This window comes from Paroedura picta, chromosome 6 (genome assembly GCF_049243985.1).
Source record: "Paroedura picta isolate Pp20150507F chromosome 6, Ppicta_v3.0, whole genome shotgun sequence".
Lineage (NCBI taxonomy): Eukaryota > Metazoa > Chordata > Lepidosauria > Squamata > Gekkonidae > Paroedura > Paroedura picta.
This window is the reverse complement of record NC_135374.1, coordinates 116,327,980-116,341,130: the sequence shown is the minus strand read 5'-3', so window position 1 is coordinate 116,341,130 and position 13,151 is coordinate 116,327,980.

Here is a 13,151-nt window from a genome sequence, read left to right as displayed (position 1 = left end):
TTTATACTCAGTGTTATTGTTAGAAATACGCCATTGCAGTGGTTGAGTGTGCTTTTCTCCAGGAAGACCACCTGAAGAATTTTATGAGTGCTGGGTCTCTTTCCTGAAATATGTTGAAATGTTAGTTAGTTTTATTACAGTCATAGACCAGCATAAGATGATACAGAAACATCCATTAAAACCAGAAATTAAAACATCTTAAAAGATAACAATAGAAAATAGAATACGGTAGATAAACACAGCTGTCCAGTTCACTTAAAACAGACCATTCTATTGCAAATTTTGATCACTGCTGTGCAGAACTTGGCAACTCTATAAGTTGTATTATTTTCTATATCTGCAAGCAGCAGAAAAATGTAAAATTCTCCTGAGCACCCTGAGAATCTGCCTAGCAGCGGAAGAATTAGACTAGTTCGAATTTCATTATAGAATCAACATTGAAAGAGAACATGTTCCATGGTTTCTACATGTCCAGAGCCACAGGTGCATTTCCTTTTGGTATAGGGTGTTTTCCTATATCTTCCTTCTGATGTTGAAATTTAGTTTGTGTGACCAGATGCTAAATTTCTGCTTTCTATACTTATGTTAAACTAATAAAAAATCTATAAACAGGAGTGTGCTTTCCCCTAACTTGATCAAGCACAGAAATTCTACATTTGAGCTCAGCTACCCTAGTAAGTGCTTTAATCTTGAGACTATACTACAGGAACATATTTTACATGAGGCTTCTGTTGAAGGCAACATAGTGTTCAAATGGTCCAAAATGTAGTCGCTCAGTTGCTATGGGGAATTGGTTGCTTTGCTCGCATTACTTTAAGCTGTTTACATCAGTTATCTCTAGGTTCACTTCAATGTGCTGATTTTTAATCTTGAAGCCCTCATGATCTGGGGTCTACATATACATCAAGGACCATTTCTCCCTGGACGAACCTTTATAGGCCAATTATGCATGGGCTGGAATGTCCGTGATGGCACTGACAAGGCTTCAGGGAAAATCCCCGATTATGCATGACGTCACCATCATCCGAGGCCTGGCCTGACCTAGGCCTTCGGAAGACCCACATTAAGGAAACATGGATTCTTCCACGGGCCTGGAACTGCCATGGGCACAGATGAGGGCTAGGTCAGGCTAGCCCTGAGCATAATTGGAGGAGCCGGGCTTTTGAGCATACATGGGGAACGGTGGGGCTTTTTGACCCACTGCAACGGAACAGCGGCAGCCCGGCGTAGCTGCCGCCCTGCATAATGGGTCATAGTAACTCTTGCCTTTTCAGCAGTGTCTCCTTGGGCACCCATCAGCACTACCATCTTGAGCCTTCATGAAGACCTCTTGTTCAGGAGACAAGATATCTCCACGAATTTGTCTTTAAAGACTGAGAAGTTCAGGAGAGCTTTTGAAGGTGGCTAAAGGCAATGAATTGTATCCAGACTGAATTTTATGCTTCTAGAAGAGGCATTGTGGTTTCCGCCCTTTCCCATTTCCTGCTGCAGATCCCCAAATTGCTTCTAATGCAATTCCTAAACATTTTGGGGAGATCAGTTAGCTTTGGAAGGTGGGGGTGGAGTCAGGATTCCATTCCATTTGCATGACTGAAAACCTTAGCTAGCAAGCAACTTGATGAGTATTTCTTTTGGACTGTTTTTTATGTTCTTTTGGGGTTTTTTATTGCTGTTGTTGTCATACTAAACCTTTGACGAGCATGAGAGCTCACCTAGGAGCTCACATGAACACATATGAAGCGGCCTCATACTGAAGCTACCTTGGTCCATCATAGTCAGTACGGTCTAGTCAGACTGGATGTGGCTTTATTAGTCTCAGGCAGGGAGGTCTTCAGTGCATGCACACTGTCTCAAGAGCAGAAGACAAGAATAAATACCTATAGAAATCAGTTAAGATCTATGCCTCCTTTCAGTCTTTCCAGAGTTTTCTTCTCTAAATTATTGATGTATTTCTGTTCCATGTGGCAGAACATTAAAAAAAAAAATTGGAACAGTATTTTATCCCTGAATGAGAATGCAGTTTTAATTATAGTTGTCATTACACTGAAAGCCTGCAGACAATGGCTAATGTCAAGTTTTCTGTTGTCACTTTTCGCTGATTGTTGCAATTAGTGTTTCCTTACCTAAAAAGCTGCAACAGTTGTGAAGCTAGCCACAAGTTCATGAAATGAGATGATTTCCTCCCCCTAGTGAAATTTGGGTTTAATGGAGATGAGTGGTCATACTTAACCATCTATGCACCTCTCGGATCTATCAAATTCTGTCTACCTGAACATAGCATTAGCTGCTATTCATTTCCATGATAGGCATGGATTACATATTTTTCTTTTAAAAAATGGCTGAATTATCAATTATTGCTCTTTTTCAGGACCGAAACACCAATTTGCAGCAAGTAGCTATGACTTATTTTATGAACCCATTTCTGAAGCCATTGCTTGTATTGCTAGTGCTTTCTGCCTTTGTAGAATGCTATGTGGACCACATAAGATGCCCAGGTGACCTTCGATAGAGGCACTGTCCAGAACCAGACTTAATTCTCTTCAGTGAGGTTTTTGGATGATGTGTGTACTGGGCTATGGCCTCTGGCAGGGTGATGTCCCGTAACAGAAGCAAGGTGGCATTCCTAGCTGAGCCAGGACAGGTGAGAGGGACCTGAGTCAAAGGCAAACAGTTCCAAGCAAGCAGGTAGGTTAAATCCAGAAGTGTATTAAGAATGTCCAATCCAAGTCAGGAATTTCAGGGATACTAGCAATGCAGGAGAAAGGCAATTTTGACAAACTGTGGGGATGTTCAGTTATCCAATAAAGCAAACTCTTGACTGGAAGCAAATGATTTGATTTGTTGAGTAAGAAAGCACTGTCAACAAAACATTGTTGAAACTGAGGCATGAAACACAGGTTATCAGTAAACTATATATTTTCAGAAATGACGGGTCACTCGCTACCTGATTGGCCTTTGGCCAAAAATTGCCCTCCCCTGTAGCTCAGCCTATATTGGAAGGGCAGATAAGGAGTCAGCTCTCCACCCCCAACTTCCTGCCACCCTTGGTACATACTTGGAGGAAGTTAAGCCTGCCCGACTGAGTAGCTCAGACGTGGAAGAAGAGGAGAAGCAGCAGCAGAAAAGAAGAACTGGAGCTAGTGAGTAGCTCAGCCCCAGAAGCTGGTGGGGCAGGGAGGACAGTCTGCCCAAATGAGTTGCCAAGGTCTAGAAGTTGAGTTGGAAGAGAAGCACAGCTTACTACAATGAACGGCCCTGGTGAGTGCACCCAGTGAGAAGCCCTTGTGTAGATGTTGACGGGGGAAGCACAGTCTACCCTAAGGAGTTGCTCTGATGTAGAAGTTGGGGGGGGGGGGAGAAGCAATGAGTTGCCCTTGTGTAGAATTTGGAGGGGGAGCGCAGCCTGCCCCAAGGAAGTTCCCTGGTGTAGAGGATAGGAGGGGAGAAGTGCGGCCTGCCCCTATGAGTTGCATTGGTGTAGTAGTTGGGGGGGGGGGGATAGAAGCACAGTCTGCCCTAATGAGTTGTACTGATGTAGAAGTTGTGGTAGTGGTAGTGATGGAGGGGGAAGCGCAGCCTGGCCCTGTGAGTTGCCCTGTGGTAGAAGTTGGAGAAGGGGGAAGCAGGGCCAGCCCCTCTGAGTTGCTGTCAATCAGCCCTTTTCTTCAGGAGAACTGACCTCTGCATTCTGATGAAGAGCTGTCATTCTGGGGGATGCCCAGGTAACCCCTCGATGCTGGCATTCCTGGACCTCTGTGGGGCACAACACCACAGTTCCATCTCCCCAACAGCCATTTTCCCCAGGGTGGGGGGTACTGACCACAGTCTGATGAAGAGCTGTCCTTCTGGGGGATCCCTAGGTCCGTCCTGGAGGCTGGTATCCCTGGACCTCTGTGGGCACAATGTCACAGAGTCCCCCCTCCCAAGCAGCTCATTTTTAGAGGGGGACTCTTGTCTGTTGTCTGGAGATAAGCCGTCATAGCAAAATTCCCCCTCCAAAACAACCATTCCCCCCTCAGAAGCTGATCTCTGAAGTCTGTAGATGAACTCCAATCCAAGGATGGCTCCAGGCCACACCTGGAAGTTGGTAACCCCTGGGTTAGGAATGTTCCTTGAGGTTTGGAGGTGGGGCCTCGAGAGTCCAGGTGGGGGGGGCAGAAGGAGTAAAGGCTGCCCACCATCCCCATGGGACCCAGAGTGTCCTTTGCTGTCCCTCCTTCCCCTCTAGCTGTCTTCTCCAGAAGAACTGGTGCCTGGAGATCAGTTGTTATTCCTGAAGAACACCAAGCCACCACCTAGAGGTTGGCAACCCAGGTGGCTGCACATGGAGAAGGAGTGGACGATCAAACTGGGCTCTTGAGATTAGGGTCTCCTACTGTCTGATCACCTCCAACTCGGTGGATTTCAAGACCCAAGAGGGAATGGGTTGGGGGGAGGGTCACAGGTATGGACCCAGGAAAGCTACAGGTAGGGCATGTCTACTTGCATCTGTTGCATTCCTGGGTACAACAGGATTAGCTCCTAGTCCCATATAACTCTTATCCCACTATCCCCCACCCCCAGTGGGAATCCAGAGAAAGCCGGAGAAGTTGAAATAGTCAAAACATCACAATAAAGGAACTCCACGGTTCTGGAAGGGGGTGGAGATGGATAGGACAGGGGTGAGAGGACTGGGGTGATGGTGGAAGAAAAGCAGGAGGGAGTATCAGGGCAATAAAGAGAACATAAGGCACTAAAGCATGGCAAAGAAGACAGGTTGACTCCAACCCCTACAGGGCTAACAGTCTCCATGCCTAGCTACATAAACATAATGGCAGAATCAACAGGGTTCTGACAGGCAGGAACAGGGCTGGTTTATTGATGTAGCACACAGCACATACTACAAGCCCGCTAGTTTCAAGTAGGCATATGCACTTTCCGTGAAAATCCAGACCGCCTTGGTCCATCTCAGCTTCAGAGGAAGCCACCTCGGTCCACCTCCGAGAACTCTGAAGCCTCAGAGATCTCCAAGGAGGCGCTTCAAAGCCCATTATACTCAGTACTTTAGAGGTTTTTCATCCAAGGTGGGCCAAGTTGCACATACCTAGTTCCCAGGGTCCCACACAGTGCCTCCCCCCCCCCCAACGGATCAGGGTTGCAGCCACTTTCATCTTCCCTTTTCCCTCTTTAAGGACACAATGGGAGTGATCCCCAGAACTAATGGGATGAAATTAATTCAAAAGAAATTCCGTCTAAACATCCGGAAGAAGTTCCTCACAGTTAGAGCGGTTTCTCAGTGGAACAGGCTTCCTCGGGAGGTGGTGGGTTCTCCATCTTTGCAGATTTTTAAACAGAGGCTGGATAGCCATCTGATGGAGAGGCTGATTCTGTGAAGGTTCAGGGGGGTGGCAGGTTACAGTGGATGAGCGACAGGGATGTGAATGTCCTACATAGTGCAGGGCTTTGAACTAGATGACCCATGAGGTCCCTTCCAACTCTATGAATCTATGATTCATTGTGGGGTGTCCATCCTCTCCCAGTCTGACTGCTCCCTCTGCAATTGTACTCTGCTTGTCACCGAGTAAATGAAGGTGTACCAGGCCTGGGGCGCCCGTGGCCCAGATGCAACATTATGTCAAGCCAGGAATTTGCAATGGGTCAGGGCAAATTCCCAGTGCAGAAAAGGTCTGCTTGTCTCATCTCCCCGCAGTTCAGCCTCTGGGGAGCCCCCTCTGATCAGTCACTGTTCCTTGATTTCTAACCCTTCTTCTTCTTCTTCTTTTTAAAAAGTAATTGTTAATGAGATTTGATCGCTTCCCAACCAATTCATACGAAGTGCTTTAAGAGCATTTCCTGACAGAAGCACTAAAATACTTGAGCCTGTCAGGGACATCTCAACTGCCTATTGCTGGAAAGGGCCTTCGTTAAAAGAAATGTCACGTAGCCCATTCACGTCTCACTCACCAAAGTCCTGGCGTGATGGAAGTGAATTGCAGGAGGCCAAGAAATGCAAGGCTGAAACTCTTCCTGGAGGGAAGTTGGGACTGGCCCTGAGAAAGAGGGGGCTTATTAGCTGAAAAGTAACACTTGTCGGACGGTAGAGAGCACCGAGAAAGCGCTTGCTTAATTCGGAATGGGATTTCCTACATAAAATAATAACATTTCAAATTGGTTGGGAAGCGATCAAAAAGATTTTTCAGTTACATGAGGAGCAAACGTAAAGTAAAGGAGGCAATAGGCCCGCTGTTGGGTGCGGATGGACAAAATCTAACGAAAGATGCAGAGAAAGCAGAAAGGCTTAGTGCCTATTTTACATCTGTCTAAGGTCTAAGTGTTTAGGCACATCTAGAGATGGCTGTAGCCAAAGGATAGTGTCTGGATGGCAGGTTAACATGGATAGAGAGGTGGTCGAGAGGCATTTAGCTGCACTGGATGAGTTCAAATCCCCTGGTCCAGATGAAATGCACCCGAGAGTACTCAAAGAACTTTCCAGAGAACTTGCACAGCCCTTGTCCATCATCTTCGGAACCTCTTTAAGGACTGGAGATGTCCCGGAGGACTGGAAAAGAGCAAACGTTATTCCGATCTTCAAAAAAGGGAGGAAGGATGACCCGGGAAACTACAGACCAGTGAGTCTGACCTCTGTTGTGGGGAAGATAATGGAGCAGATATTAAAGGGAGCGATCTGCAAACATCTGGAGGACAATTTGGTGATCCAAGGAAGTCAGCATGGATTTGTCTCCAACAGGTCCTGCCAGACCAACCTAGTTTCCTTTTTTGACCAAGTAACAGGTTTGCTGGATCGGGGAAATTTGGTTGATGTCATTTACTTGGATTTTAGTAAAGCTTTTGACAAGGTTCCCCATGATGTTCTGATGGATAAGTTGAAGGACTGCAATCTGGATTTTCAGATCGTTAGGTGGATAGGGAATTGGTTAGAGAACCGCACTCAAAGAGTTGTTGTCAATGGTGTTTCATCAGACTGGAGAGAGGTGAGTAGCGGGGTACCTCAGGGTTCGGTGCTCGGCCCGGTACTTTTTAACATATTTATTAATGATCTAGATGAGGGGGTGGAGGGACTACTCATCAAGTTTGCAGATGACACCAAATTGGGAGGACTGGCAAATACTCTGGAAGATAGAGACAGAGTTCAACGAGATCTGAACACAATGGAAAAATGGGCAAATGAGAACAAGATGCAATTTAATAAAGATAAGTGTAAAGTTCTGCATCTGGGTCAGAAAAATGAAAAGCATGCCTACTGGATGGGGGATACGCTTCTAGGTAGCACTGTGTGTGAACGAGACCTTGGGGTACTTGTGGATTGTAAACTAAACATGAGCAGGCAGTGTGATGCAGCGGTAAAAAAGGCAAATGCCATTTTGGGCTGTATCAACAGAGGCATCACATCAAAATCACAAGATGTCATAGTCCCATTGTATACGGCACTGGTCAGACCACACCTGGAGTACTGTGTGCAGTTCTGGAGGCCTCACTTCAAGAAGGACATCGATAAAATTGAAAGGGTACAGAGGAGAGCGACGAAGATGATCTGGGGCCAAGGGACCAAGCCCTATGAAGATAGGTTGAGGGACTTGGGAATGTTCAGCCTGGAGAAAAGGAGGTTGAGAGGGGACATGATAGCCCTCTTTAAGTATTTGAAAGGTTGTCACTTGGAGGAGGGCAGGATGCTGTTTCTGCTGGCTGCAGAGGAAAGGACACGCAGTAATGGGTTTAAACTTCAAGTACAACGATATAGGCTAGATATCAGGAAAAAGTTTTTCTCAGTCAGAGTAGTTCAGCAGTGGAATAGGCTGCCTAAGGAGGTGGTGAGTGCCCCCTCACTGGAAGTCTTCAAGCAAAGGTTGGATACACACTTTTCTTGGATGCTTTAGGATGCTTAGGGCTAATCCTGCGTTGAGCAGGGGGTTGGACTAGATGGCCTGTATGGCCCCTTCCAACTCTATGATTCTATGATTCTATGATTCTATGATTTCAAAAGTCATGACAGTAATCCTGGGTCTTCTGCTCAACTTGGATTTCCAAGTAGCGCTGACGGGCACCATATATTAGCTACATCTCATTTGCATTTACTCCCTGCCAAAAACTGAGACTTCGCTATAGTTTCAAATGGGTCGCCTTGTTGCTCTGAAGTAGCACAATACAATTCAGAGTCCAGTAGCACCTTTAAGACCAACAAAGATCTCAACTGCCTAATCCAGTCCCTTTAAAGTGAAACTGACTTAAAGGTGCTACTGGACACTGATTTTATTTAGCTATAGTTGTTAGTGTGTGGTGACTTCCAGGTTAGACTTGAACACGTTCCATGCAATTAAATAGGACTTGGAAACTTCAGCACCAAGAGGCTGCAATGACCAAGGCAGAGTCTGCACTTACTTTCTTTATTCCATTGTCAATCCTGTTGAATTCAGATCGCTTTGAACTTGGGTCTTCCTCTCCCCCCCCCATTGAAACAGGAAAGTCTTCTGCATGTAGTTAGGGTAGTTCAGAAGGGGGGAGGGAGCCATGCCTCTTTCTTTCTTTTCTTGAAGGGGGGGGGGGAGAGGAGCCAAGCAGGGAGCCTCTTTCTTTTCTTGGAGGGAGGGGGGAGGATAGAAAAAGGCAGAGAAGGGAGAAAAAAATCCAGGACCAACATAAATTGAGAGAAATTAGGGGCTTCTCCTTTAAGGCAAGCGTGTCACATGACCAGGTATGGCCTATCAGAGGTTCTCTATCATGGAGCTTTCTTTCCCAATCCGGATATTGAGGATTAAAAGCAGTCTGAGATATCGCACAATAAAGGTAGGGTCACTCCGGATCAATCCTTCTTGCTGCAGAAAGAAAATTTAAATCACCCCAAATCCAAATGGAAATCGCATTCTGTGTAGAGGGCAGGGACTGAATCGATCTGGGGTTGGAATAAAAGCTCCGTGCAGTTTACACCCAGGATTCTATTCTGGTATGAACAGTGATGAGCATGTGGTACAGAATCCTTCTGGCGTATCTTTGTGGTTACATAAAAAACATTACTGCTGAATATAACTGTAACTTGTAGGCAAATATAAGTCAACCTCTTCGTTTCTTTTATAACAGTCTTATTTGTGTTGGGGAGGGTGGTCGGATCTTGCCTTTGAGTACAGATAGAATAGGAGAGTTATTTAGAAAGGCGGCATATAACCTGGTGTGCTAGGTTTGATCCCTTGTTCCTCCACATGCAGCCAGCTGGGTGACATTGGGCTCACCACAACACTGATAAAGCTGTTCTGACTAAGTAGTAATACCAGGGCTCTCTCAGCCTCACTTACCTCACAGGGTGTCTGTTGTGGGGAGAGGAAGGGAAGGCAATTGTAAGCTGCTTTGAGACTCCTTCAAGCAGTGAAAAGCAGGGTATAAAAACCATTTCTTCTTGTTTTTGTTGTTGGTCTTCTCTCCCCCCCCCCCAAAAAAAAAAAAACCCGGTGCTTGATTTTCAGTCTGCCTTTCAGATCCTAAGAATACATCATTTGCAATGTCTTATAAATATCCTGAACAGCTCGAAAAGTTCTGCCTTCCATTTACAATTTGATATTTATCTGTTTATTAATATTGCCATGGTTAAAAACAGTCCCCAGTGGAAAGTTGTGTGTGTGTGTGTTTTAAGAGAAAATGTCAACATGTTTTGTTTTAAGTCAGGTTGGCTTCCAGATGGTTCGACGTCTTTTTAGAAATGTTTTGTCAGTTATTTCTGATGTGACACTGGCAATGATAAAAGAACATTTTTAACATCATCACTTTTCATTAATCCTGATATTGAGCAACTGCAATCAGAAGGCATTACAATGACAGCGTACTGGAGATAGTTTTAGCTGCAGAATTAACTCCAGTCAGGTTAAAATCACGCCAATTTCAGTCTGTGAAGTTTAAGCAAACTTTCCTGTAGACCTCAAGGCACCTGTCTACTGATGTCTTTAATGTTTAATTCATAATTATTAGGGGGAACATAAGATGATGGGTAGTGATTGGTGTTCTGTTCCTTCAATCTCCCTCTCCCAAAAGAGGGGGAGAGGAGGGAAAAGGAGGAGAAGTGTCTTAAAAAATCTTACATTCACCTTCCCTTTCTTTCCCCACGACAGTCACCTTGTGAGGTATAGTTAGTTTTATACCCTGATTTTCCCTGTTCAAAAGAGTCTCAAAGCAGCTTACAATCGCCTTCCCTGCCTCTCCCCGCAACAGACATCCTGTGGAGCTGAGAGAGCTCCTATAGGACTGCTCTGTGAGAACAGCACTATCAGGACTATGATGAACCTAAGGTCACCCTGCTGGCTGCATGTGGAGGAGTGGGGAATCAAACCCGTCTTTCCAGATTAGAGGCTGCCTCTCTTAACCACCACACCATAATAGCACTTGCAAGTTACAACACCAGACGTTTCCTGTCAATAAAAAAACTGAGGATAACTTGGATACAGAGTTTTTTGCACACCACCAGGACAGACAGAGTTATTCCACACCACCCACCTCCTTCTAACCCTCAACTCTGTTGGGCTACCTGGTTTAAAGCACACCTAAGAATGTATGGTCATCTTAGAGTTGGTGGACTGGACTTTTTCTCCCCTCTGGCTCCACCCACATACCTCCTTAAGCTTAGGTCAATCCCCTTCCCACTGTCAAAGTATTGCCTATGCCATGCTAAACCCAGTTAGCAGGTTCATGTCCACACTAATCCAATTAGACTAGATTAGCTAGGGCCATCTTGTCTTTTGATCTCCAACAATCATGCCTACAGGCTGTGAATATGATCTTCCATGGCTCATCCCTACAGTCCTCTTTGCCTTGGTCTAAACTGGGGGCCATTCCACATGACTTAAATGTAGCAGAAGTCTTACCTTTGGTAAATCCTATTAATTCAAGGTTCCGCATGATGTCGTACACAATCTGCAGCACTCCTGCAACACTCCCGCAAAAATAGCTTTGTTGTAGCACTTTTCGGGTAATCCAGAAAAGTAGATTCCCCCTAAAAAAATGCTAGACTCTGCAACAAATCCGAAAAAGACATGTGTGCTCTCAATGTAGTGGTAGAAAGAACGTCCCTCCCTTGCTCTCGCCCCCGAGCTTCCGGAGACGCGATCGCCATTTTTTTCCCTTAGACCAGCGAAAGCAACGAACGAGCGAGGCTTCTCTGGCTGAAGTCCCTCCACAGAAGTGCTTAACAGTAAAACAAAGCTCCCTACTGCAAGTGTCTTTAAAGTTCCCAAGCACAATACAGCCCCCTGTTCAACACTGCCCGTAATCTCGGCCACAAATCGGGCCCATGGGAGGAGGATTTTGTTTTTTTACTTGAAGCACCAGCTCCTACGCCAGCAAAAAAGGTCTTTCTGAGACAATGAAAACAAATGTTCATTGCAACTGGTGTGTTTGGGTTTAAAAAAAAAACAGTTTTTAAAGGGAAAGGGGCTTTTCGGAAGCACAAACACAACAGTTCACTGGCTGTTCTGTTTGATTGATGGCCAGGGGTGGGAAGAAGTGTGGAAAAATATTGCTTCCTTTGTTGCGATTCCAGCGAGACCGGAAACATGTGGGGAATGAATACAACGCTACTGGGACTTCAATATTCAACTAGAATTAAAGGTATGCGGAATGACGAAATTTCACTATTAAATATAGCGTTTCTGCATACTGCAAACATTCAGCACAATTGGTCCCTGTGTGGAAAGCCCCTGGGAGTATCCAAACTGTGGCTCTTCAGAAGTCCATTGACTACAATTACAGAAGACTGCCCTGCCCCTGACAAGGAGAACAGCCATTCACTTAAGCCTATTGGAGGGCAGCACCAGCGTCCAATCAGCTTTGAGAACAGGCATGGAATGTTGTACAGAAACTCCTTAGCAGTTCAGTTGAGTTGTCTCAAGGAAAGAGTAGTGAGAACTCACATCTGCCTCAGGGAAAGAGCAGGTTGAAGGATAACTCTTCTTGGTCGTGTGCCCAGTTGAAACTAATGTTTAAATTGAAGTTCCTCAGCCAGATTTCTCTTTTTTGGATCAAGAGTCCTCTGCTGCTACTTTGTTCCTGGAAACCTATCTGTAAATAAATAAACAAATGTTATTTGTAGTTAATCTATAGTTCCTGCCTTAGTGACCTTCATATTCTACTTGAGAGCCATCTTGGGTTGTAGTTAAGAGCAGTGGCCTCTAATCCGGAGCACAGGGTTTGATTCCCTCACTCCTTCTCCACCTGCAGCCAGCTGGGTAACCTTGGGTCAATCACAGTTCTCAGTTCTCTCACCCTCACCCATGGTTTCTGTTTTGGGGAGAGGATGGGCAGCCAATCAGAAGCTGCTTTGACACTCCAAAAGCCCTGCTCTTCTTCTTCTTCCTCTTCTTTGCCATGAAACTCACCTTACAGCAGCAAACCCACAGCTTAGACGCTGATCGCCTTTGAAACTCCTGGCACCTGAGGGGAAGGTTTATAGTTTAAAATAAACCTGGTTCCCCCAAAATCATAGGGGACTGTGTGGGTCCTGTCAGTTGATAGATACGGCTCATCGAACCATTCCTCAATAGGAATGCAGACAGACGATTCATCATTTCATTTGCTGCTTTCCTTGAATGAGTCTCCGAAATCTATCATTAGACTGGATCGTCTTTGCAGTCTCTGGAGTCATGTTGCATTATGACAAAAGTGCTTATCACAATGTTCATAAAAACAAATGGGCAGAAATGTTACAGGCTTAATTACAGCAATGCAGGAACAGATTTCAAGCCTGTCATTATTTCACATTTGGGATGGCTGGCATCTGAACCAGATCCCTGGTGATAAGCTCCACAGGCGACTGCAAATTGTGGCGGGTTTTATATCTTAAAAATGAAAGGGAAAAAAACTTTCGCCTTGTGTTAGCGTCTCTGTGCAGAAATGCACAGAGAAATGTTATTCCACGTTATCATTGTTTTTGCTCTCCTCTAATTTGCTGGATGTTTTGTCTTGAACAGGGACCTCCACACTCATGTCAGAAGTTTGTTTTAGGCCAAATTTGGTGGCATCTCTAATTCCAGCATGACAAATAGCACATATAGATTTCCAGCATGACAAATAGCACTGCCAAGAGGCAAGTCATGTTTATGACACAGCTTGAATAACAACCCCCTTTTTAATAAAGATTTCTCTGGGTTCCAGAGAAGGGCTTCAACAATGAACCAGGA